The 23,660-nt window shown below is 42.4% G+C and overlaps 1 long non-coding RNA gene across 1 annotated transcript in view; it reads left to right on the plus strand.

Annotated features, from left to right (window-relative positions):
- Positions 1–22,861, plus strand: part of LOC141252116 (uncharacterized) — a 77,337-nt gene extending 54,476 nt beyond the window's left edge. The window contains exons 2-4 of the long non-coding RNA XR_012313582.1: positions 4,502–4,656; positions 20,832–20,894; positions 22,241–22,861. This is a non-coding gene — a long non-coding RNA (uncharacterized lncRNA). The remainder of the gene's footprint in view (positions 1–4,501; positions 4,657–20,831; positions 20,895–22,240) is intronic.
- Positions 22,862–23,660: the final 799 nt, after the last annotated feature.

Genomic DNA, 23,660 nt, shown 5'->3' on the forward strand with positions numbered 1-23,660 from the left:
AGGGGAAGAAGGTGGACCCAGGGAACTATAGGCCGGTGAGTCTGACTTCTATACCAGGAAAGATCTTTGAACAAATTATTAAACAACATGTATGTAAGTACATGGATAAGAATGAAGTGATTAACCAGAGTCAGCATGGGTTTGTAACTAACAAGTCATGTCAGACTAACTTAATTTCCTTCTATGACAGAATCACTGACTGGGTGGATCAGGGAAATGCTGTAGATATAGTATATCTTGACTTCAGCAAAGCATTTGACAAAGTATCTCACACCATCCTTATTGAAAAAATGACCAAGTATGCAATGGACCAGGCAACTGTTAGGTGGATTCATAACTGGCTTAGTGATCGGACTCAAAGGGTGGTTGTAAATGGCTTCACATCCAGCTGGATGAATGTCTCAAGTGGGGTACCACAGGGCTCCGTCCTGGGACCTGTATTGTTCAACATCTTTATCAATGATTTAGATTAAGGAATTGAGGGTAAACTGATTAAATTTGCTGATGACACAAAGCTAGGAGGGATAGCTAATACTAGAGAAGAGAGAGAGAGGATTCAAAAAGACCTAAATAAACTGGAGCAGTGGGCAGCAACCAACAGAATGGTTTTTAACAGGGAAAAATGCAAAGTACTACATCTGGGCAATAAAAATGAAAAAAGCATATACAGAATGGGAGGAATAGAGCTAAGCAACAGTACATGTGAAAAAGACTTAGGTATACTAATAGATCATAGACTGAACATGAGTCAACAGTGTGATGCAGCAGCAAAAAAGGCAAATACAATTCTGGGATGTATTAACAGAAGCATACAGTCTAGATCACGTGAAGTCATTATCGGTCTTTACTCCTCTTTGGTCAGACCTCATCTGGAATACTGTGTACAGTTTTGGGCACCACATTTTAAAAAAGGCATAGACAAACTGGAGCAAGTTCAGAGAAGAGCGACCAGAATGGTGACTGGTCTGCAAACCATGTCCTATGAGGAACGGTTGCAGGATTTGGGAATGTTTAGCTTGCAAAAAAGAAGACTGAGAGGAGACTTAATAGCTGTCTACAAATATGTCAAGGGCTGTCACATTGTAGAAGGATCATCTTTATTCTCATTTGCACAAGGAAAGACTAGAAGCAATGGGATGAAACTAAATGGGAGGAGACACAGATTAGATATTAGAAAAAACTTTTTGACAGTTAGGGTGATTAATGAGTGGAACAGGCTGCCACGAGAGGTGGTGAGTTCCCCTTCAATGGACGTCTTCAAACAGAGGCTGGACAGACATCTGTCTGAGATGATCTAGTGAATCCTGCTTTGAGCAGGGGGTTGGACCAGATGACCCAGGAGGTCCCTTCCAACTCTACCATTCTATGATTCTATGATTCCCTCATGTTGGGCAGCATGGTGGTGCAGTGGTTAGCACTGCAGCCTTGCAGCACTGGGGTCCTGGGTTCAAATCCCACCAAGGACAACATCTGCAAGGAGTTTGTATGTTCTCCCCATGTTTGTGTGGGTTTCCTCTGGGTTCTCCAGTTTCCTCCCACATCAAAGACATACTGATAGGGAATCTACAGTAGATTGTGAGCCCCAATGGGGACAGCGACAACAATGTATGTAAAGCGCTGTGGAATATGTTAGCGCTATATAAAAATAAAGATTTTTATTATATTATTATGTATTGCTGAGAAGCTGCATTTGTAGCCAGTCAGAAAAGACTCTCATGGAATGCTAGCAATCACTTGCAGTTAACCAGACCAATCAACGTTTCACTGCATTGGTCTAAGAGGTCACTGCTCAGACTGAAGATCCCAGGGAAGAATGCTAGAAATGTGAGCCACTGAGGCCGAGATATGTGGTGATGAATGTGCTAGGGATCCAGGATTTGCTATGAAACACTATATATTGTACCTATTGATGATTATTGTATAAGGGAAGGGTACAATGTCACTCAAAATTTTAGTTGACTCCTATTTATTAAAATAATAAAAACAATCACAGACACAAATATTATAAAAATAATAGTAATATGGTGATGTTATATCTCTGTACCATTAATGGATCAGAATTATACTAGCAAAAGTTGAATAGATAAAGATCAATATATCATTAGATTTATACTTGTTTATAAATCTACCGACATGACTGTATAGCTTTTGCTAGTAGTATTCTGATCCATTAACGGTACAGAGGTATATCATTGCCATATTAATTAGTTCTTTTTAAAAAAAACTTCTGTGTATTTGTGGCACTCATTTCCCCATAATGCCCTGCAGTTGTGAGTCAGAGATCAGCGCTCCCATTTTGCAGTGCTGCTTCCCATAATGCCTTATAGACTTGGTTTGCATTTCCAAATTCCAAAGGTAAGTGGAATTTTTACAGTGATTAGCATAAATAAGTGCACCCCCATGAAAAGGAAGATTTTAATCAATATCTTACTAAACACAAGAACAATTTCCAACATTTTTACAAGACTGAGTTTCAGAGAACATTTTTTTAACCCATAACATGAAAGTAATGTTAATAATATAACTTTCATAACAAAATCTTCAGTTTTACGCAAATTAGATGACACAAAAATTAATACACTCCACATCAAAAATTACTACATCTAGTATTTTGTATGTTCTCCATGATTTTTAAGGACAGCATCAAGTCTTCTAGGCAGGGAAGGAACAAGTTGGCGACATATTGCAACATTTATCTTTTTCCATTCTTCAAGAACGACCTCTCTTAGAGCCTTGATACTGGATGGAGAGTGATGACAACTTTTCTCTTCAGAATTTCTCATAAGTGTTTCTGTTGGGTTCAGATCAGGAGACATATTTGGCCACTGAATCACTTTCATCCTATTCTTCAGGAATGCAATAGATGTGTGATTTGGATCAATGTCATGTTGGAAAAGTGCATGTATAGTGGTGGTAGTGTCTTCTCTTTCAATGTAGAGCAGTACATCTGTGAATTCACAATACCATCAATGTAATGTAGCTCCCCGACACCAGCAGCACTCATGCAGCCCCACATAAGGCACTGAGCGGTGATTGAACCCTCACTGTCCCACCCCCATGACTGAAATCCCAAGGCTGCCAGGAGTAATAAAGTTGATGTCATCCCAGCTGCGGGGCTCTCAGTGCAAGCACCGGGCAACTTCAGAATGCTGTTAACCTGCAGATTAACCCCATACCTGCAGGTTAATAGTATTTTATTATATGACAGATTCCCTTTAAGTTATATTCTTCTCTTATTAACATAACTGTGCTTTTGTTTTTTTAAAAAGTATTTTTTTCCGACTCTTCATAGAAGCATATATAAAAAATTCACCAACACCACATATTTCAACAGCGTCTATAGACACCCAGTCTATGAAGTTTTCATGAAATCACATCCAATTTGCTTTTACAGTTAAATGCAGCAGATTTTCTGTGCAAAAAAACAGAGCAGAAAAAAATGCTGCATTTATGCGGCATGTGAACATGGCTTAGCAAAGTGGATGTGATTAAATGAAAACTCTTGCCCACTGTACTGTGTGTTTGGGTGCTTTTTTAACTATAAGCTTTTTTGGGGAGCCTATAAAAACACATGTAAAAAACGCATTTAACTGCAAAATCAAAGCTTTTCTGTAGTATAAAAAAGCATTAAAAATGCTGACTCAAATCCACACAAACAATACATCAAACAAAGGGGAAAATATGCAGCAAAAATGCAATGATCAGAGAAGATTGTTATTGTGTAGTTTGGAGCGGACACCTGCAGAAAACATGCAGATAAAAGCAGCAGAAAAATGCTGCTTATACACTACATGTGAACACGGCCTCATCATTACATTTTTCCTACATTTTTATGGGTTTATTAAAAATCAATCACATTTTTTACTCCATTTTTTTCAATCATAAATAGTTTGATCACTGTGTGGTACAGGTTGTTTCGATTACAGGAATACCAAATAAGCCTGTTATTTGCTGATTTGTGGAAAGGAAGCGCACATATAGGGTAAAGCCCCAGTATAAGGGCTGAATTTATCAATCACGGGTGTTCACCTGGGGTGTTGTGTGATACACAACCACTGTGAAGGTGTCAGGGCCAGCTGCTGCTGCCTGTGGCTGGGGGAGCATTTCTGCCAAATAAATTTACCAAGTATCATAAAAACACATTTAAATGTTGGCTGCACTGTCGGTTTCTTCACTTGATAAAGACACCAGTATGGCATTGAAATGCATAGTGGACAATAAAGGATCTTCAAACATTACTTCAGCAAGAAACTTTTTTTTCAGCAGCCAACTTTTAAAAGTGTTTTCATCCTGTTTGGTAAATTTGCTGATTTGTGACGTTTATTTAAAAAAAAGAGGTGCATTCATATGCCATTATTGTAATTGTTTTTCATTATTTTGTAGTAATTTTATAGGAAGAAAAAAAAATCTCTGAACTCTAGAATAAAGGTACACAGAAATGCAGTGGTATATAGAAATGTACAGTATCTCTATATATCAGTATATTGAGCCTATATTGCAGGAGTGGCTCATGGACCGCACCATACCCTTCCAAGGCCAGCGTCCCGAAATCATCACTATCTGTATTCTTCGGTGAACACATCATGTCTGCTGTGTGGAGAGTCAGTATGCTGGAGACCGGAGCAGAGCGCCGGGGAACGGGAGTGAGGTCATGAGGTCAGTGTGGTTGTTTTTGTTTTATTTCTATATGTGTATGTGATCTGTGCCTGTGTATTGCCAGCTATCTTGGGGGCACACTGTATATAGGCTGAAATGGGGCTCATACTCTATATAGAAGGTTATGTGGAGTCTCATACTGTATATAGGAGGTTATGTGGGGCTCATACTGTATATCTGGGGCTATGTGGAGGCTCATACTGTATATAGAGAGGCAGTGTGGGGGGGCTCATGCTTCATATAGAGAGGCTATGTGGGGGATAATACTGTAGTTAGGGGCTATGTGGAGGCTCCTATTATATACAGAGAGGCTTTGTATAAAGGACTCAAACTTTATGTAGGGGTCTGTGTGAGGGCTCATACTGTGTATAGGGAGGCTATGTGGGGGCTCATACTATTTATAGGGGCCATGTGAGGTCTATTACTGTATATAGAGGGGCTATGTGGGGTCTCATACTGTATATAGAGAGGCTGTGTGAGACCTCATGCTGTATATAGAAGGGCTATGTGAGGGCTAATATTGTATATAATGGGACTGTGTGTGACTCATATTGTATATAGGGGGGCTATGTGGGGACTCATACTGTATGTAGAGTGCTATGTGGGGGCTCATACTGTTTATAGGGGGACTGTATGGAGACTCATGCTGTATATAGAAGAGCTATGTGGGGGCTCATACTATTTAGAGGGCCATGTGAGGTCTATTACTGTATATAAGGGGACTGTGTGGGGCTCATACCGTATATAGAGGGGCTATGTGGGGTCTCATACTGTATATAGAGAGGCTGTGTGAGACCTCATGCTGTATATAAAAGGGCTATGTGAGGGCAAATATTGTATATAATGGGACTGTGTGTGACTCATACTGTATATAGAGGGGCTATGTGGGGACTCATACTGTATATAGGATGCTATGTGGGGGCTCATACTGTTTATAGGGAGACTGTATGGAGGCTAATGCTGTATGCAGAAGAGCTATGTGGGGCTCATATTGTATATAGAGAGGCTACGTGAAGGCTAATACTCTAAGGGGGCTGTGGGGGGGCTCATTCTGTATATTGAGGGGCTATGTGGAGGCTCAAACTGTATATAGAAAGGCTAAATGAAGGCTAATACTGTATGTAGGGAAGCTGTGTGGGGGCTCATAATGTATGTAGAGTGGTTATGTTGGGGCTAATACTGTATCTAGTGGGACTGTGGGGGCTCATATGGTATAGTGGGTACGGAAAGTATTTTGATCCCTTTAAATTTTTCACTCTTTGTTTCATTGCAGCCATTTGGTAAATTCTAAAAAGTTCATTGTTTTTTTCTCATTAAAGTACACTCTGCACACCATCTTCACTGAAAAAAAACAGAAAAAGAAAAACTGAAATATCACATGGTCATAAGTATTCAGACCCTTTGGTCAGACACTCATAATTAAGTCACATGCTGTCCATTTCCTTGTGATCCTCCTTGAGATGGTTCTACTCATTCATTGGAGTCCAGCTGTGTTTAATTAAACTGATAGGACTTGATTTGGAAAGGCACACACCTGTCTATATAAGCATGTCAGACCAAATGAGAATCATGAGCTCAAAAAAACTTCCCAAGGAGCCCAGAGACAGAATTGTGGCAAGGCACAGATCTGGCCAAGGTTACAAAAGAATTTCTGCATTACTCAAGGTTCTTAAGAGCACAGTGGCCTCCATAATCCTTAAATGGAAGAAGTTTGGGACCACCAGAAGTCTTTCTAGACCTGGCCATCCAGCCAAACTGAGCAATCGTGGTAGAAGAGCCTTGGTGAGAGAGGTAAAGAAGAACCCCAAGATCACTGTGGCGGAGCTCCAGAGATGCAGTAGGGAGATGGGAGAAAGTTCTACAAAGTTAACTATCACTGCAGCCCTCCCCCAGTCGGGCCTTTATGGCAAAGTGGCCCGAGGGAAGCCTCTCCTTAGTGCAAGACATATGAAAGCCCGCATAGAGTTTGCTCAAAAACACATGAAGGACTCCCAGACTATGATAAATAAGATTCTCTGGTGTGATGAGATGAAGATAGATCTTTTTGGTGATAATTCTAAGCGGTACGTGTGGCAAAAACCAGGCACTGCTCATCACCTGCCCAATACAATACCAACAGTGAAACATGGTGGTGGCAGCATCATGCTATGGGGGTGTTTTTCAGCTGCAGGGACAGGATGACTGGTTGCAATTGAAGGAAACATGAATGCGGTCAAGTACAGAGATATCCTGGATGAAAACCTCTTCCAGAGTGCTCTGGACCTCAGACTTGGCCAAAGTTTCACCTTCCAACAAGACAATGACCCTAATCACACAGCTAAAATAACAAACCACTGGCTTCAGAACAACTATGTGACCATTCTTGACTGGCCCAGCCAGTGCCCTGACCTAAACCCAATTGAGCATCTCTGGAGAGACCTTAAAATGGCTGTCAACCTACGTTCACCATCAAATCTGACGGAACTGGAGAGGATCTGCAAGGAAGAATGGCAGAGGATCCCCAAATCCAGGTGTGAAAAACTTGTTGCATCATTTCCAAGAAGACTCATGGCTGTACTAGCTCAAAAGGATGCTTCTACTCAATTCTGAGCAAAGGGTTTGAATACTTATGACCATGTGATATTTCAGTTTTTCTTTTTTAATAAATTTGCAAAAATTTCTACATTTCTGTTTTTTTTTAATTTAAGATGGGGTGCAGAGTGTACTTTAATGAGAAAAAAGAACTTTTTAGAATTTACCAAATGGCTACAATGAAACAAAGTGTGAAAAATGTAAAGGCGTCTGAATACTTTCCGTACCCACTGTATATAGGAGACTATGTGTGGGATATTACTCTATATAGGAAGACTGTGTGGGGGCTCATACTGTATATAGAGAGGCTGTGTGGGGGCTCATATTGTGTATAGAGGGTCTATGTGAGAGCTAATACTATATATAGTGGGACTGTGTGGGGGCTCATATTGTATATACAGAGGCTATGTCTTGCTCATACTGTATGTAGGGGGGCTATGTGGGGGCTCATACTCTATATAGGAGGATTCTGTGGGGGCTCATACTGTATATAAAGAGGCTATGTGACGGCTAATACTGTATATAGGGAGCTATGTGGGGTCTCAAACTGTATGTTGGGGCTGTGTGGATGCTCATACTGTACCATATATAGGGGGCTGTGTGAGGCTCATACTGTATATAGAGGTTGTCAGCATACTTAATTCTACTCAATATTAAGTGATAAAATTGATATTTATGTAAAATAATTATAATTAGTGTGTTAATAATATTATTGAGCAGAATTAATTGCATCCTATTGGTTGCCCAGCCTAATTAATTGCCCACTCCTGTTCAGTGCATATATCACTTAATGTCAGTGCATACAGTATAGCACATACAGTGCTGGTACATGATGTAACAGTGCTGGTACACTGTGATACAGATATGAGATCTTATATAGTATACAGAATATTGTATGTATATACATATGACAGTGTATATACTGTATAATGCACATATTTTATATACCTGATTGGATGTCGGTAGTCATATCATATACCAGTCAATTTTATTCTGTATATTGGATGTAATATACTATATGCACAGACATCAGATGTTATGTACAGGATAATATGTGGCTGGTATAACATCTGATGTTCTGCACTCACAGTATAATATCATACCATTAGATACTATCCTGTATGACATCTGATGTCTGTATATCATTATACCAGTACACCTTTATATTGTATTATATACTAGTCATATATTACCCTGTACTCTAGTTGCCTGCCTTTGATCTGTCTCCAACTTCCAAATATCCTTATTAAAATAAATCCCATATTCTAGATGTGGCCTTACAAGTGATTTATAGAGTGGTAACAATACATTTTGATCACAAGATTTTGCCTCTCTTTTTATGCACTCTAAAATTGTGTTTGCTTTTGCAGCTGCTGCCTGATATTGAGCACTGCTGCTTAGCTTACTTGTAACCAGAATACCCAAGTCCTTCTCCTATTCTGTAATACTCAGTATATTTCAATTTATTATATTTTCAGCAATGGGGTTACTCCATCCTAGGTGTATTACTCTACATTTATTAACATTGACCCCGTACCTATATACAGGTGCATCTCACTAAATTAGAATATCGTCAAAAAGTTAATTTATTTTAGTTCTTCAATACAAAAAGTGAAACTCATATATTATATAGAGTCATTACAAACAGAGTGATCTATTTCAAGTGTTTATTTCTGTTAATGTTAATGATTATGGCTTACAGCCAATGAAAACACAAAAGTCATTATCTCAGTAAATTAAAATAATTAACAAAAAAACAGCGTTTAAAAAGGCCCCTTAGTCTGTTTCAGTAGGCTCCACAATCATGGGGAAGACTGCTGACTTAACAGATGTCCAGAAGGCAGTCATTGACACACTCCACAAGGTCCCAGAGTTCCAATTTTCATTTGGAAATCAAGGTCCCAGAGTCTGGAGGAAGAGTGGAGAGGCCACAATCCAAGCTGCTTGAGGTCTAGTGTGAAGTTTCCACAATCAGTGAAGGTTTGGGGAGCCATGTCATCTGATGGTGTAGGTCCACTGTGTTTTATCAAGACCAAAGTCAGCACAGCCATCTACCAGAAAATTTTAGAGCACTTCATGCTTCCCTCTGCCGACAAGCTTTTTGGAGATGGAAATTTCATTCTCCAGCAGGATTTGGCACCTGTCCACACTGACAAAAGTACCAATACCTGGTCTAAAAACAACAGTATAACTGTGCTTGATTGGCCAGCAAACTCGCCTGACCTTTTGTATTGTCAAGAGGAAGATGAGAGACACCAGACCCAACAATACAGACGAGGTGAAGGCTGCTATCAAAGCAACCTGGATTTCCATAACACCTCAGCAGTGCCACAGGCTGATCGCCTCCATGCCACGCCGCATTGATGCAGTAATTGATGCAAAAGGAGCCCCGACCAAGTACTGAGTGCATTTACTGAACATACATTTCAGTAGGCCAACATTTCGTATTTAAAAAACATTTTTCAAGCTGTTGTAAAAGTATTCTAATTTACTGAGATAATGACTTCTGTGTTTTCATTGGCTGTAAGCAATAATCATCAACATTAATAGAAATAAACACTTGAAATAGATCACTCTGTTTGTAATGACTCTATATAATAAATGAGTTTCACTTTTTGTATTGAAGAACTGAAATAAATTACCTTTTTGATGATATTCTAATTTAGTGAGATGCACCTGTATGACATTTCAATACACCATATGCCGGCTCCCTGACTTTGATGCAGGCTCAAACGCCAAGCATGCTTCTTTCCCTGCACATGATTGCTCCACCCGTGGCTGTTAACCTGTTAAATCCCGCTAACCGAGATTGACAGTGGGATTTAACATGCGCCAACAGGAGCGCGCGTCTTTCCACGCTCCCATCTGAACACCTGTGACTTGATCGCGGTGCGCCGATGGGATGTGATGACAGCCGAGGGTCTACTGAATCCCATTGTGCCTGTCATTACGATCCTCCTGTGAAAGCCAGCTCATAGGAGCTTGTGATTTTCACAATACGTAGCAGTGCTGATGCACTCCAACATATAGTACAAGCGATCAAACGATCGAAGCTTCAAGTCCCTTTTCTTACACAAATTTCCAAATTTTTTTTCACCACTTAAATAAACCTATACATGTTTAGTAACTACGTACTCATACTGACCTGGGGAATCATTGCCAGGTCAGTTTTACCATATAGTGAACATGGTAAATGAAAAAAAAAAACAATTGTGGAAATGCACCTCTTTTGCAATTTCAGCGCATTTGGAATTTTTTTTTACCGTTTCCCAGTACACTATGTGGTAGAATGAATGGTGTCATTCAAAAGTACAGCTTATCTTGCAAAAAACAAGCCTTCATACAGCTATATTGACAGAAAAAAAGTTATGGCTCTTTGAAGAAGGGACAGCAAAAACTAAAATGACCATGGCACGAAGGGGTTAAACCTCATTTGCCAAGTGTTTTCCCATGCAGACATCTTATCCAGATCATTTTGTAATATTATACTATCAAGCTCAGTTTTTAAATCCCTACATAGTTTTGTGTTATCAGTAGTGTTGAGCGATACCTTCCGATATCAGGAAATATCGGATCGGATCGGATTGGATCGGGCCGATACCCAAAAAGTATCGGATATCGCCGATTCCGATACCGGAAACCAATGCAAGTCAATGGGACACTAATATCGGAATGAAAATAAACCCTTTCTTTCCTTGTAGGTTAATTCTACATGAAGGAAAACAACTAACAATAATGTAGAATGTATTGGGGGAGGTGGTTGCCCAAATCGATGGGAACAGTGCTCACAGTGAAACATGAAAAGCCGGCAATTCAGCAGCGGCATACACCGGTACCCGACAATTTATAACAGAAATAATAGAGCTTCACACATAGATTAGATAGATAGAAACATGTCAGTCACATATATATGAAGTACAGTGACAGTGTTGATTACTGTACTTGTCATTTAGTGTAAAGGATTTATTAAAAAAAATAATAGTGTTTTCATGCACTGTCTCTTTAAAAAAGTCGGCCGGCAATTCAGGATCTGTACCCGACAATTTAGAATAGAAAGAATAGAGAATCACACATAGATTAGATAGAAACATGTCAGTCACATATATATGAAGTACAGTGATAGTGTTGATTACTGTACTTGTCATTTAGTGTTAAAATAAAGGATTTATTAAAAAAAAAATTGGCGTGGGGTTCCCCGTAATTTTAGTCTCTAGCGGAGGTTAAGCAGACGGCTGGGGCAAATGTTTGAAGCATGGGAAGGGGGTAATACCCACGGAGCTCCCCAGGCTACTAATATCAGCCCCCAACTGAATACCTAGCCTTTACTAGCTATTAAAATGGGGGACCCCCCCAAAAAATGACTTGGGGTCCCCCCTATTTTCATAGCTAGCAAAGGCTAGGCAGACAGCTGGGGGCTGATATTAATAGCCCAGGAAGGGTGCCATGAATATTGGCCCCCTCCCAGGCTAGAAACACCAGCCGTCAGCCGCCCCAGAAATGGCGCATCCATAGGATGCGCCTATTCTGGCGCTTAGCCTCGCTCTTCCCCACTGCCCTGTAGCGGTGGCAGTGGGGTAATAGGGTTGGGGTTGATGTCAGCTTATAATGCCAGCTGACATCAAGCCCAGGTTAGTAATGGAGAGGCGTCTATAAGACACCCCCATTACTAACCCCATAGTCAAAGTAAAAAAAAAAACACAAACACCCAGAATAAAATCCTTTAATTGAAATAAACACACAATTCTTTATTGTTCTAAATTAAACCATACTTACCATCACGCCCATTCCAGCTGAAGCCAACGATCTCCTGCAATAAAAGAAAGATAATAAACCAACAACATCCTTACCTTTCCATGGTTCCCAGGACAGTTTCAGCTCTGCTACGTCGAGATGACAGGCTGGACCGCAGCAGAACGCTGCCATCCAGCCTGTCATCCCGCGGACACTGAGAAGCGCAGGCATGCTTGCGCTCCTCAGTGTCTGGCTGTGACGGCATCCAGATGAGCCGACAATGAACTCAGCTCACCTCATGCACGTCACTGACAGCGTGGGAGAATTCTCCTGCGCATGCGGTGAGCGTGAGAGACTCGGCTCATCTGGATGCCGTCACAGCCTGACACTGAGGAGCGCAAGCATGCCTGCGCTTCTCAGTGTCCGCGGGATGACAGGCTGGATGGCAGCGTTCTGCAGCGGTCCAGCCTGTCATCTCGATGTAGCAGAGCTGAAACTGTCCTGGGAACCATGGAAAGGTAAGGATGATGTTGGTTTATTATTTTTCTTTTATTGCAGGAGATCGTTGGCTTCAGCTGGAATGGGCGTGATGGTAAGTATGGTTTAATTTAGAACAGTAAAGAATTGTGTGTTTATTTCAATTAAAGGACTTTATTCTGGGTGTTGTGTTTTTTTTTTTAAATACTTTACTAGAAATTTATGGCGGTCATGTCTAATATTGGCGTGACCCCATGAATTTCAGGCTTAGGGCCAGCTGATAATGCCAAACTGGCCCTAACCCCTTTATTACCCAGTGAGCCACCGCACCAGGGCCCTGGATGAGTTGGGTACAGCGCCAGAAGATGGCGCTTCTATGAACGCGCCATTTTCCGGGGTGGCTGCGGACTGCAATTTGCAGCGGGTGTGGCCCAGAAAGCTTGGGCCTCCCTGCGTTGCGGATTCCAGCCCCCAGCTGCCTAGTTGTACCTGGCTGGACACAAAAATAGGGCGAAGCTCCAAGTCAATTTTTTTTTAATTATTTCATGAAATAATTAAAAAAAAAAAGGGCTTCCCTATATTGTTGTGTCCGGCCAGGTACAAATAGGCAGTTGGTGGTTGGGGCAGCCCGTTCCTGCCTGCTGTACCTGGCTGGACACAAATATAGGGCGAAGCCCCACATCAATTTTTTTTAAATTATTTCATGAATTTCCTGAAATAATTTAAAAAAAATTAACGTGGGGCTTCGCACTATATTTGTGTCCAGCCAGGTACAGCAGGCAGGAACGGGCTGCCCCCAACCACTAGCTGCCTATTTGTACCTGGTTGGACACAACAATATAGGGAAGCCCTTTTTTTCTTTATTATTTCATGAATTTCATGAAATAATTAAAAAAAAAAATACGTGGGGCTTCTCCCTATTTTTGTGACCAGCCAGGTACAACTAGGCAGCTGGGGGATGGAATCTGCAGCGCAGGGAGGCCCAAGCTTTCTGCCCCCCCCGCTGCAAATTGCAGTCCGCAGCCACCCCGGAAAATGGCGCGTTCATAGAAGCGCCATCTTCTGGCGCTGTACCCAACTCATCCAGGGCCCTGGTGCGGTGGCTCACTGGGTAATAAAGGGGTTAGGGCCAGTTTGTATTATCCGCTGGCCCTAAGCCCGAAATTCATGGGGTCACGCCAATATTAGACATGACCGCCATGAATTTCTAGTAAAGAATTTAAAAAAAAAAACACGACACCCAGAATAAAGTCCTTTAATTGAAATAAACACACAATTCTTTATTGTTGTAAATTAAACCATACTTACCATCACGCCCATTCCAGCTGAAGCCAATGATCTCCTGCAATAAAAGAAAACTAATAAAAAACCAACATCATCCTTACCTTTTCATGGTTCCCGCTACAGCTTCAGCTCTGCTACATCGAGATGACAGGCTGGATCGCAGCAGAAAGCTGCCATCCAGCCTGTCATCCCGCGGACACTGGGAAGCGCAGGCATGCTTGCGCTCCTCAGTGTCAGGCTGTGACGGCATCCAGATGAGCCGAGTCTCTCACGCTCACCGCATGCGCAGGAGAATTCTCCCACGCTGTCAGTGACGTGCATGAGGTGAGCTGAGTTCATTGTCGGCTCATCTGGATGCCGTCACAGCCAGACACTGAGGAGCGCAAGCATGCCTGCGCTTCTCAGTGTCTGCGGGATGACAGGCTGGATGGCAGCTTTCTGCTGCGATCCCGCCTGTCATCTCGATGTAGCAGAGCTGAAGCTGTCCTGGGAACCATGGAAAGGTAAGGATGATGTTGCTTTATTATTTTACTTTTATTGCAGGAGATCGTTGGATTCAGCTGGAATGGGCGTGACGGTAAGTATGGTTTAATTTAGAACATTAAAGAATTGTGTGTTTATTTCAATTAAAGGACTTTATTCTGGGTGTTGTGTTTTTTTTAAATACTTTACTAGAAATTTATGGCGGTCATGTCTAATATTGGCGTGACCCCATGAATTTCGGGCTTAGGGCCAGCGGATAATACAAAGCTGGCCTTAACCCCTTTATTACCCAGTGAGTACCGCACCAGGGCCCTGGATGAGTTGGATACAGCGCCAGAAGATGGCGCTTCTATGAACGCACCATTTTCTGGGGTGGCTACGGACTGCAGTTCGCAGCAGGGGGGCCCACAAAGCTTGGGCCTCCCTGCGCTGTGGATTCCAGCCCGCAGCTGCTTAGTTGTACCTGGCTGGACACAAAAATAGGGCGAAGCCCCACGTTTTTGTTTTTTTTTTACTTATTTCATGAAATTCATGAAATAATAAAAAAAGGGCTTCCCTATATTGTTGTGTCCGGCCAGGTACAATTAGGCAGCTGGGAGTTGGCTGCAGCCTGCTCCTGGATGCTGTACCTGGCTGGCATACAAAAATATGGCAAAGCCCACGTCAAAATTTTTGGGAAAAATTAATTAAAAAATAAATAATAATTTAGGGACTGCATCTTTATTAACTCCTCAAGTGTCATTTAGTGTTAAAATAAAGGATTTATTAAAAAAAAAATTAGCGTGGGATCCCCCATAATTTTAGTCTCTAGCGGAGGTTAAGCAGACGGCTGGGGCAGATGTTTGAAGCCTGGGAAGGGGGTAATACCAACGGAGCTTCCCAGGCTACTAATATCAGCCCCCAGCTGAAAACCTAGCCTTTACCAGCTATTAAAATGGGGGACCCCCCCAAAGAAATGATGTGGGGTCCCCCCTATTTTAATAGCTAGCAAAGGCTAGGCAGACAGCTGGGGGCTGATATTAATAGCCCAGGAAGGGTGCCATGAATATTGGCCCCCTCCCAGGCTAGAAACACCAGCCGCCAGCCGCCCCAGAAATGGCGCATCCATAGGATGCGCCAATTCTGGCGCTTAGCCTCGCTCTTCCACGCTGCCCTGGTGCGGTGGCAGTGGGGTAATAGTGGTGGGGTTCATGTCAGCGCCAGCTGCCATGAAGCCCAGGTTAGTAATGATGGGCGTCTATAAGACACCCCCATTACTAACCTACAAAGTGTTAAAAATAAAACACACACTACACCCAGAAAAAAATAATTTATTTGAAATAAAACACACCATTTTATTTAATTCTTAGTTTACTAAAAAAAAAATAGTTACCTGTCCACGTTCCTGCGCTGATATCCCATGCACAGCTGTCACATCTGGAGATGGTGACAGCTGTGCATGGCTGCTGTAAGCTCACACTGCCGGGAACGCATCCGCTCCCGGCAGCGGGAGCCACTGACTGAGGTCACCGGAGTGCATTCAGTCAGCGCTGCTCCGGGGACCTTCTTTACGGCACTGCTGTACCGTGGGAATTTCTCACGGTACAGCAGGGCTGTAAAGGAGCTAACCGGAGCAGCGCTGCCTGAACTCCGGCGAACCCGCTTATGCAATGACGGGGCTGCTTTACGGCCCCATCATTCTAGCGGCGGCAGCGGTTCAGAGCGGTCACATCCTATGTGGCTGCTCTAAACTGGAGATCATCGTGGGACACTCGTGGACTACTACGGAGGGGTAAGGATAAGGTTGTGGTTTATTATTTTATATTTTATTACAGGAGATCGATGGCTTCGGGGAATTAGGTGTCTAGGTGAGTATAGGTGTAGTTTTTTATTTTTTACTTTATTTTAGGTGGCGATCGGCAGGGACAGGTAATGTATAAACTAATTTATTGTAGGTAACCACTGGCCACCAATGACATGTATTTAAAAATTATTGGGGACACAGTAGGGCAATTTAAATAGCAGGATCAGGCTGATGGGAACTACTGCTCCCATCGAGCTGATCCTGCTGGCACGAGTGGACTGGGGACAGACATAGGCCGATGGGAGTAGTAGTGTCACATCGGCCTATGTCTGCCTGCACGCACACACCCGCACACACTCGCAGACATCGCACAGACACCGCGCACACACCCGCAGACATCGCACAGACACCGCACACACCCGCAGACATCGCACAGACACCCCGGCACACACTAATCATGACGGGCTGATGGTCTGGGAGGTGAGGCTGACCTGTGCGGCTGTGGGAAAGTTCATGTGAGTTCATGCAATGCAGTGAAGCATGAACTCACATGAACCCTCTGAGGGCACCGCGGCTACTTCAAGTGAACAGCTGATCAGCATCAGCTGATACCTCAGCTGTTCATTTGAAATAACCGGAGGGAGAGCGCAGCACAGAACAGGAAAGCCGGCGGTGAAGTCTTTTCACTGCCGGCTTCCCCGCCCGGGTCCTTCGCTCCCCGCTCCTTGGTGCTGCACTCCCCGCCCGGTCCTAACTTACGATCAGGATGGGGGGAGCAGAGGATCGGCGTGGGAGGCTGCGGGGAAGCAGTATGGGGCTGTGTGATTGTTTAAAAGCCGGCGGCTTTTTACCGCCCGCCGGTTTTTAAACAATCAGGAGAATTCTTTCAAGCTGGGATGGCATTCTGATGACAGACTGGATCGCAGCTGAGTGCTGCCATCCAGCTTGTCATCCTTCAGAGACACTGCAGAGCGCAGGCATTATGTGAACGTCCGATTTCGGTATTCGATTTTGTAAAAGTATGGGAATTAAGTATCGGAATTCCGATACCGCGAATATCGGCCGATACCCGATATTTCAGTATCGGAATGCTCAACACTAGTTATCAGTAGTGCGCGGAGTGTGTGCGGTGTCTGTGCGTATGTGCTGGTGTGTGTGTGCAGGCAGACATAGGCTGATGTGACACTACTACTCCCATCGGCCTATGTCTGTCCCCCGTCCACTCGTGCCAGCAGGATCAGCTTGATGGGAGTAGTTCCCATCAGCCTGATCCTACTATTTAAACTGGCCCATATGTTATTTTGTCCCCCATAGTTTTCTATTTTTGCCCCTATAGATGTTTTATTTAAGCCCTCATATTTTTTTTTGGGGTTGTTGGTCCCCAATAAATTTTAAATACATTTCATTGGTGGCCAGTGGTTACCTAACATAAATTAGTTTATACATTACCTGTCCCCGCCGATCGCCACCTAAAATAAAGTAAAAAATAAAAAAATACACCTATACTCACCTAGACACCTAATTCCCCGAAGCCATTGATCTCCTGTAATAAAATATAAAATAATAAAACACAACCTTATCTTTACCCCTCCATAGTAGTCCACGAGTGTCCCATGATGATCTCCAGTTTAGAGCAGCCACATAGAATGTGACCGCTCTGAACCGCTGCCGCCGCTAGAATGACGAGCCCGTAAAGCAGCCCCGTCATTGCATAAGCGGGTTCGCCGGAGTTCAGGCAGCGCTGTTCCGGTTAGCTCCTTTACGGCCCTGCTGTACCGTGAGAAATTCCCACGGTACAGCAGTGCCGTACAGGAGGTCCCCGGAGCAGCGCTGACTGAATGCACTCCGGTAACCTCAGTCAGTGGCTCGCGCTGCCGGGAGCGGACGTGTTCCCGGCAGCGTGAGCTTACAGCAGCCATGCACAGCTGTCACCATCTCCAGATGTGACAGCTGTGCATGGGAGATCAGCGCAGGAACGTGGACAGGTAACTATTTTTTTTTTAGTAAACTAAGAATTAAATAAAATGGTGTGTTTTATTTCAAATAAATTATTTTTTTCTGGGTGTAGTGTGTGTTTTTTATTTTTAACACTTTGTAGGTTAGTAATGGGGGTGTCTTATAGACGCCCATCATTACTAACCTGGGCTTTATGGCAGCTGGCGCTGACATGAACCCCACCACTATTACCCCCTGCCACCGCACCAGGGCAGCGTGGAAGAGCGAGGCTAAGTGCCAGATGCTATGGATGCGCCATTTCTGGGGAGGCTGACGGCTGGTGTTTCTAGCCTGGGAGGGGGCCAATATTCATGGCACCCTTCCAGGGCTATTAATATCAGCCCCCAGCTGTCTGCCTAGCCTTTGCTAGCTATTAAAATAGGGGGGACCCCACATCATTTCTTTGGGGGGGTCTCCCATTTTAATAGCTAGTAAAGGCTAGGTATTCAGCTGGGGGCTGATATTAGTAGCCTGGGAAGCTCCGTGGGTATTACCCCCTTCCCAGGCTTCAAACATCTGCCCCAGCCGTCTGCTTAACCTCCGCTAGAGACTAAAATTATGGGGGATCCCACGCCAATTTTATTTTTAATAAATCCTTTATTTTAACACTAAATGACACTTGAGGAGTTAATAAAGATGCAGTCCCTAAATTATTATTTATTTTTTAATTATTTTTTCCCAAAAATTTTGACGTGGGCTTCGCCATATTTTTGTATGCCAGCCAGGTACAGAATCCAGGAACGGGCTGCCCCCAACCACCAGCTGCCTATTTGTACCTGGCCGGACACAACAATATAGGGAAGCCCTTTTTTCTAAATTATTTCATGAAATAATTAAAAAAAAATTTACGTGGGGCTTCGCACTATATTTGTGTCCAGCCAGGTACAGCAGGCAGGAACGGGCTGCCCCCAACCACCAGCTGCCTATTTGTACCCGGCCGGACACAACAATATAGGGAAACCCTTTTTTTCTAAATTATTTCATGAAATAATTAAAAAAAAATTGACGTGGGGCTTCGCCCTGTTTTTGTGTCCAGCCAGGTACAACTAGGCAGCTCGGGGCTGGAATCCGCAGCGCTGGGAGGACCAAGCTTTCTGGGCCACCCCCGCTGCAAATTGCAGTCCGCAGCCACCCCGGAAAATGGCGCGTTCATAGAAGCGCCATCTTCTGGCGCTGTACCCAACTCATCCAGGGCCCTGGTGCGGTGGCTCACTGGGTAATAAAGGGGTTAGGGCCAGCTTGGCATTATCAGCTGGCCCTAAGCCCAAAATTCATGGGGTCACGCCAATATTAGACATGACCGCCATGTCTAGTAAAGTATTTAAAAAAAAAAACACGACACCCAGAATAAAGTCCTTTAATTGAAATAAACACACAATTCTTTATTGTTCTAAATTAAACCATACTTACCATCACGCCCATTCCAGCTGAAGTCAACGCTCTCCTGCAATAAAAGAAAAATAATAAAGCAACATCATCCTTACCTTTCCATGGTTCCCGCTACAGCTTCAGCTCTGCTACATCGAGATGACAGGCTGGACCGCAGCAGAACGCTGCCATCCAGCCTGTCATCCTGCAGACACTGAGAAGCGCAGGCTTGCTTGCGCTCCTCAGTGTCTCTGTGACGGCATCCTATGGATGCGCCATTTCTGGGGCGGCTGACGGCTGGTGTTTCTAGCCTGGGAGGGGGCCAATATTCATGGCACCCTTGCTGTGCTATTAATATCAGCCCCCAGCTGTCTGCCTAGCCTTTGCTAGCTATTAAATTAGGGGGGACCCCACGTCATTTTTTTGGGGAGGTCCCCCATTTTAATAGCTAGTAAAGGCTAGGTATTCAGCTGGGGGCTGATATTAGTAGCCTGGGAAGCTCCGTGGGTATTACCCCATTCCCAGGCTTCAAACATCTGCCCAGCTGTCTGCTTAACCTCCGCTAGAGCCTAAAATTACGGGGAACCCCACGCCAATTTTTTTTTAAATAAATCCTTTATTTTAACACTAAATGACAAGTACAGTAATCAACACTGTCACTGTACTTCTTATATATGTGACTGACATGTTTCTATCTATCTAATCTATGTGTGATGCTCTATTCTTTCTGTTATAAATTGTCGGGTACCGCTGCTGAATTGCCGGCCGGCTTTTTTAAAGAGACGGTGCATGAAAACACTATTATTTTTTTAAATAAATCCTTTACACTAAATGACAAGCACAGTAAGCAACACTGTCACTGTACTTCATATATATGTGACTGACATGTTTCTATCTATCTAAGCTATGTGTGAAGCTATATTCTTTCTGTTGTAAATTGTCGGGTACCGGTGTATGCCGCTGATGAAGTGTCGGCTTTTCGCGTAATACATTCTACATTATTCTTAGTTGTTTTCCTTCATGTAGAATTAACCTACAAGGAAAGAAAGGGTTTATTTTCATTCCGATATTTGTGTCCCATTGACTTGCATTGGTTTGCGGTATCGGAATCGGCGATATCCGATACTTTTTGGGTATCGGTCCGATCCAATCCGATACGATATTTCCTGATATCGGAAGGTATCGCTCAACACTAGTTATCAGCAAAGACTGACACTTTTGTTCTCAATCCCATCCACAAGGCCATCTTACCCATCTGCATATAGTTTCCCTAGTCCTTCCTTCTGTTGCTTCAGTATAAGGCTGTTATGTGGTACAGTATCAAATGCCTTTGCAAGGTCCAGATAAATCACATCGCCCGCAGGACCAGCATCCAGATTTGCACTTACCTCCTCATAGAAACCCAACATATTGGTTAGACACAACTTATCTTTCATGAATCCATGTCAGTTATTATATTATTCTCTGTAATATGTTTTTGCAGGTCATCACAGATGATGTTGTGCCAATCCTGGCTAACCAAATGCTGCATCGAGCAACCTGGAAGGTAAGAGTTTCACTGTCCTCTTGCCTATCTGCCAGGTGCCACTGACGTGGACACTGGAACGGAGTCCCGCCAATAAATCCACTCATCTCTAGTTGCAGCATTTAATCTCCTACCTGTTCAGCTACTGTATGTTAGGTAGCCTATAAGAAACTCCAATAAGCAGCTTAACATTATTACCAGCCCTATGGATTTTACCCATACTGACTCTACATTGTCGTAGCACACCCCAATGTCATCATTGAGCACAGGTCTTAAGTTGGATTTCATGAAAATGCACACGCATCTTCCTTTTTTTGTCTTTCTTGACCTTTCTAAACGTGGTGTAACCCTCTATGTTTGTGAGATAAAATATTTAATCATGACTTCATCTGGATGAAATATTATAAATGTGTTGTCATGTACGTAGTTATGCCGGAGACTGACTTCACTGTAGGTGATAGTCCCATTTACTAGAGTGAATATGGAAAAGGCTACATTTAAATATGAACCAGGTTACAGCATCACTAATTAGGGTAGATGGATGTAATCCTGGTATAAGTTCCTTGCAGACAGAATGAGATAATGATTTCCTTCCTATGCTGTATGTGTTCTGTTAATTTAATCCTTTTTCCATCCATCTAACAATGATGAGGCATGCAATGGACTAAATTCCTTTTGTAAATATTTTTAGACTGAGATGAAGTTTTTCTTCATGACATGGTGGACTTAACATATACATTTGATCTTAGATTAATTTCAGAATAGTGAGAGAGACACATATAAAACTGAAATGCAACATTCATCATACTGCAGAATTACATTTTAATTTATTTTCTAAAGGGGCGGTCCACCCCCCCAAAAAATAATTTGAAATGGAGTCAGACAGTTAAAAGAAACACTGATCAACAAAGATTTTGCCAAATGAGTAATGTTGGTTGTTCTTGTGCGAATTCCGAATCTGCAATCAGAATTTTCCTATCAGGCACCAATTTTCCATAATTTTGGTATTTCCAATAAATTTAGCATACATTGCCCCTTCATAAGTTACCCTTTGCTTTTTTAGGTGCTGGGATTGTTAGAACTTTGCACTGTTTTTATGAAGTTGGTTTGTTTTCATACTTTGGTAACAAACAGAGGTCTTCGGTTTTTTTCAAGGTTGAATAATCTTTGGGGTTTCATACCAAAAAGCTTCATTATCTCACTGTCCTTTGCGAATATCAGTTGTATTTTTATTGCTAAGTTTTCTTGTACTTTAAACTGTTATTGGAATAAATTTAATTTTAATTCTGTTCTTGTGCCGTAGGACATTTTGTTAAACATGTCGCTCAGATGTGTAAACCACCCCAACATCTTTTTCTATATTGCAGGGCAAAGTGACTTTAAAAATTACAGAAAAGATGCATAATGCCATTAGTGAAGAAAAGTTATTTCCTGTATTTTCAGCGCAAAATTGGAGAGCAAGACAAATTTTGGTTCCCCCATATTTGTTGCTTATCATTGAGACAATTTCTCACAAGTTGGCTCAATGGTAAACCATGGCACATGACATTTGCTGTTGCAATAGTATGGTTGGAGCCAAGAGACCATTGTACAGATTGCTATTTCTGTATGACTAAGTTTGTTGGAATAACAAGTAAAACAAGAAATTCAGTCACATATCCAAACATTCCTTCAGCAATTAGGCCAGTCTCACATAGCTCAGAGCTGCCCGTCGCCACTCCACCAACATTTTGGACCATTTTGTTCTTTTCTCTGTGAATGGGACCCCAGAGACCACAAAAAACATTTCACAAAAAATCAGTGCCCACCAAGAAATAGTTTGACTCCTGGAAGAAAGAATGTCCTGCATCAGCCTCTGGTAGCTCCAGAAAAAGTTTTCCTTCCACCACTCCACATAAAATTTGGGCTGCTGAAGAATTTTGTCAAGGCGATGGATCGTGATGGCGAGGGTTTTGCATACCTCAGAAACGAGTTTCCACAAATCAGGGAGGCCAAGATCAAGGAAGGTATTTTTTTTTTGGGCCACAAATATGGGAAATTATGAAAGACAATGTTTTTGACACAAAACTAAGCGAGACTGAGGCCCTGATGTGTAGTGTTTAACAATAAAGCACCAAACTATAAAGATCTTGTGACTGAGTTATTACAACACTACAAAGAAATTGGGATGCAATATGTCTCTCAAGATACATTTCCTGAACTCCCATTTAGAATTTTTTCCCGATAACCTTGGAGATGTCAGTGACGATGTGATGACCTCCGGGTCTGCCATGTACGGTGGCCTGCTAGGCTCAGCCAGCAGCTGAGTCTAACAGGAGATCTGACAATGTAAAAAGAAAAAGAAAAATTGTCCCATACAGGGACTAAGTAAAAAAGGTAAAAAAAAGTCTAAAAATGTTTTCAAACTATTAAAAAAAAATTACAAAATAAATAAAAAATAAAAAAATATATTAAACCAATAAATCCGTATATTTATGCAAAAACAAAAAAAGTACACATATTTGGTATTGCTGCATCCAGAACAACCCTGTCTATAAAACTGTCACACTAATTAACCCCTTCTGTGCACACAGCAAAAAAAAAAACGGAGCAAAAAAACGATGCTTTATCATCATACCGCCAAACAAAAAGTGGAATAAAATGCAATCAAAAAGCCAAATGGAAATAAAAATGATACCTCTAAAAACATCATCTTGTCCCGCAAAAAACAAGCTGCCATACACCTCAATCAGTAGAAAAATAAGAAAGTTATAGTTCTCAGAACAAAGTGATGCAAAAACAATTCTT

The sequence above is a fragment of the Phyllobates terribilis genome, unplaced genomic scaffold, assembly GCF_046119375.1.
Source record: "Phyllobates terribilis strain yellow unplaced genomic scaffold, ASM4611937v1 Scaffold_2__4_contigs__length_985480577, whole genome shotgun sequence".
Classification (NCBI taxonomy): domain Eukaryota; kingdom Metazoa; phylum Chordata; class Amphibia; order Anura; family Dendrobatidae; genus Phyllobates; species Phyllobates terribilis.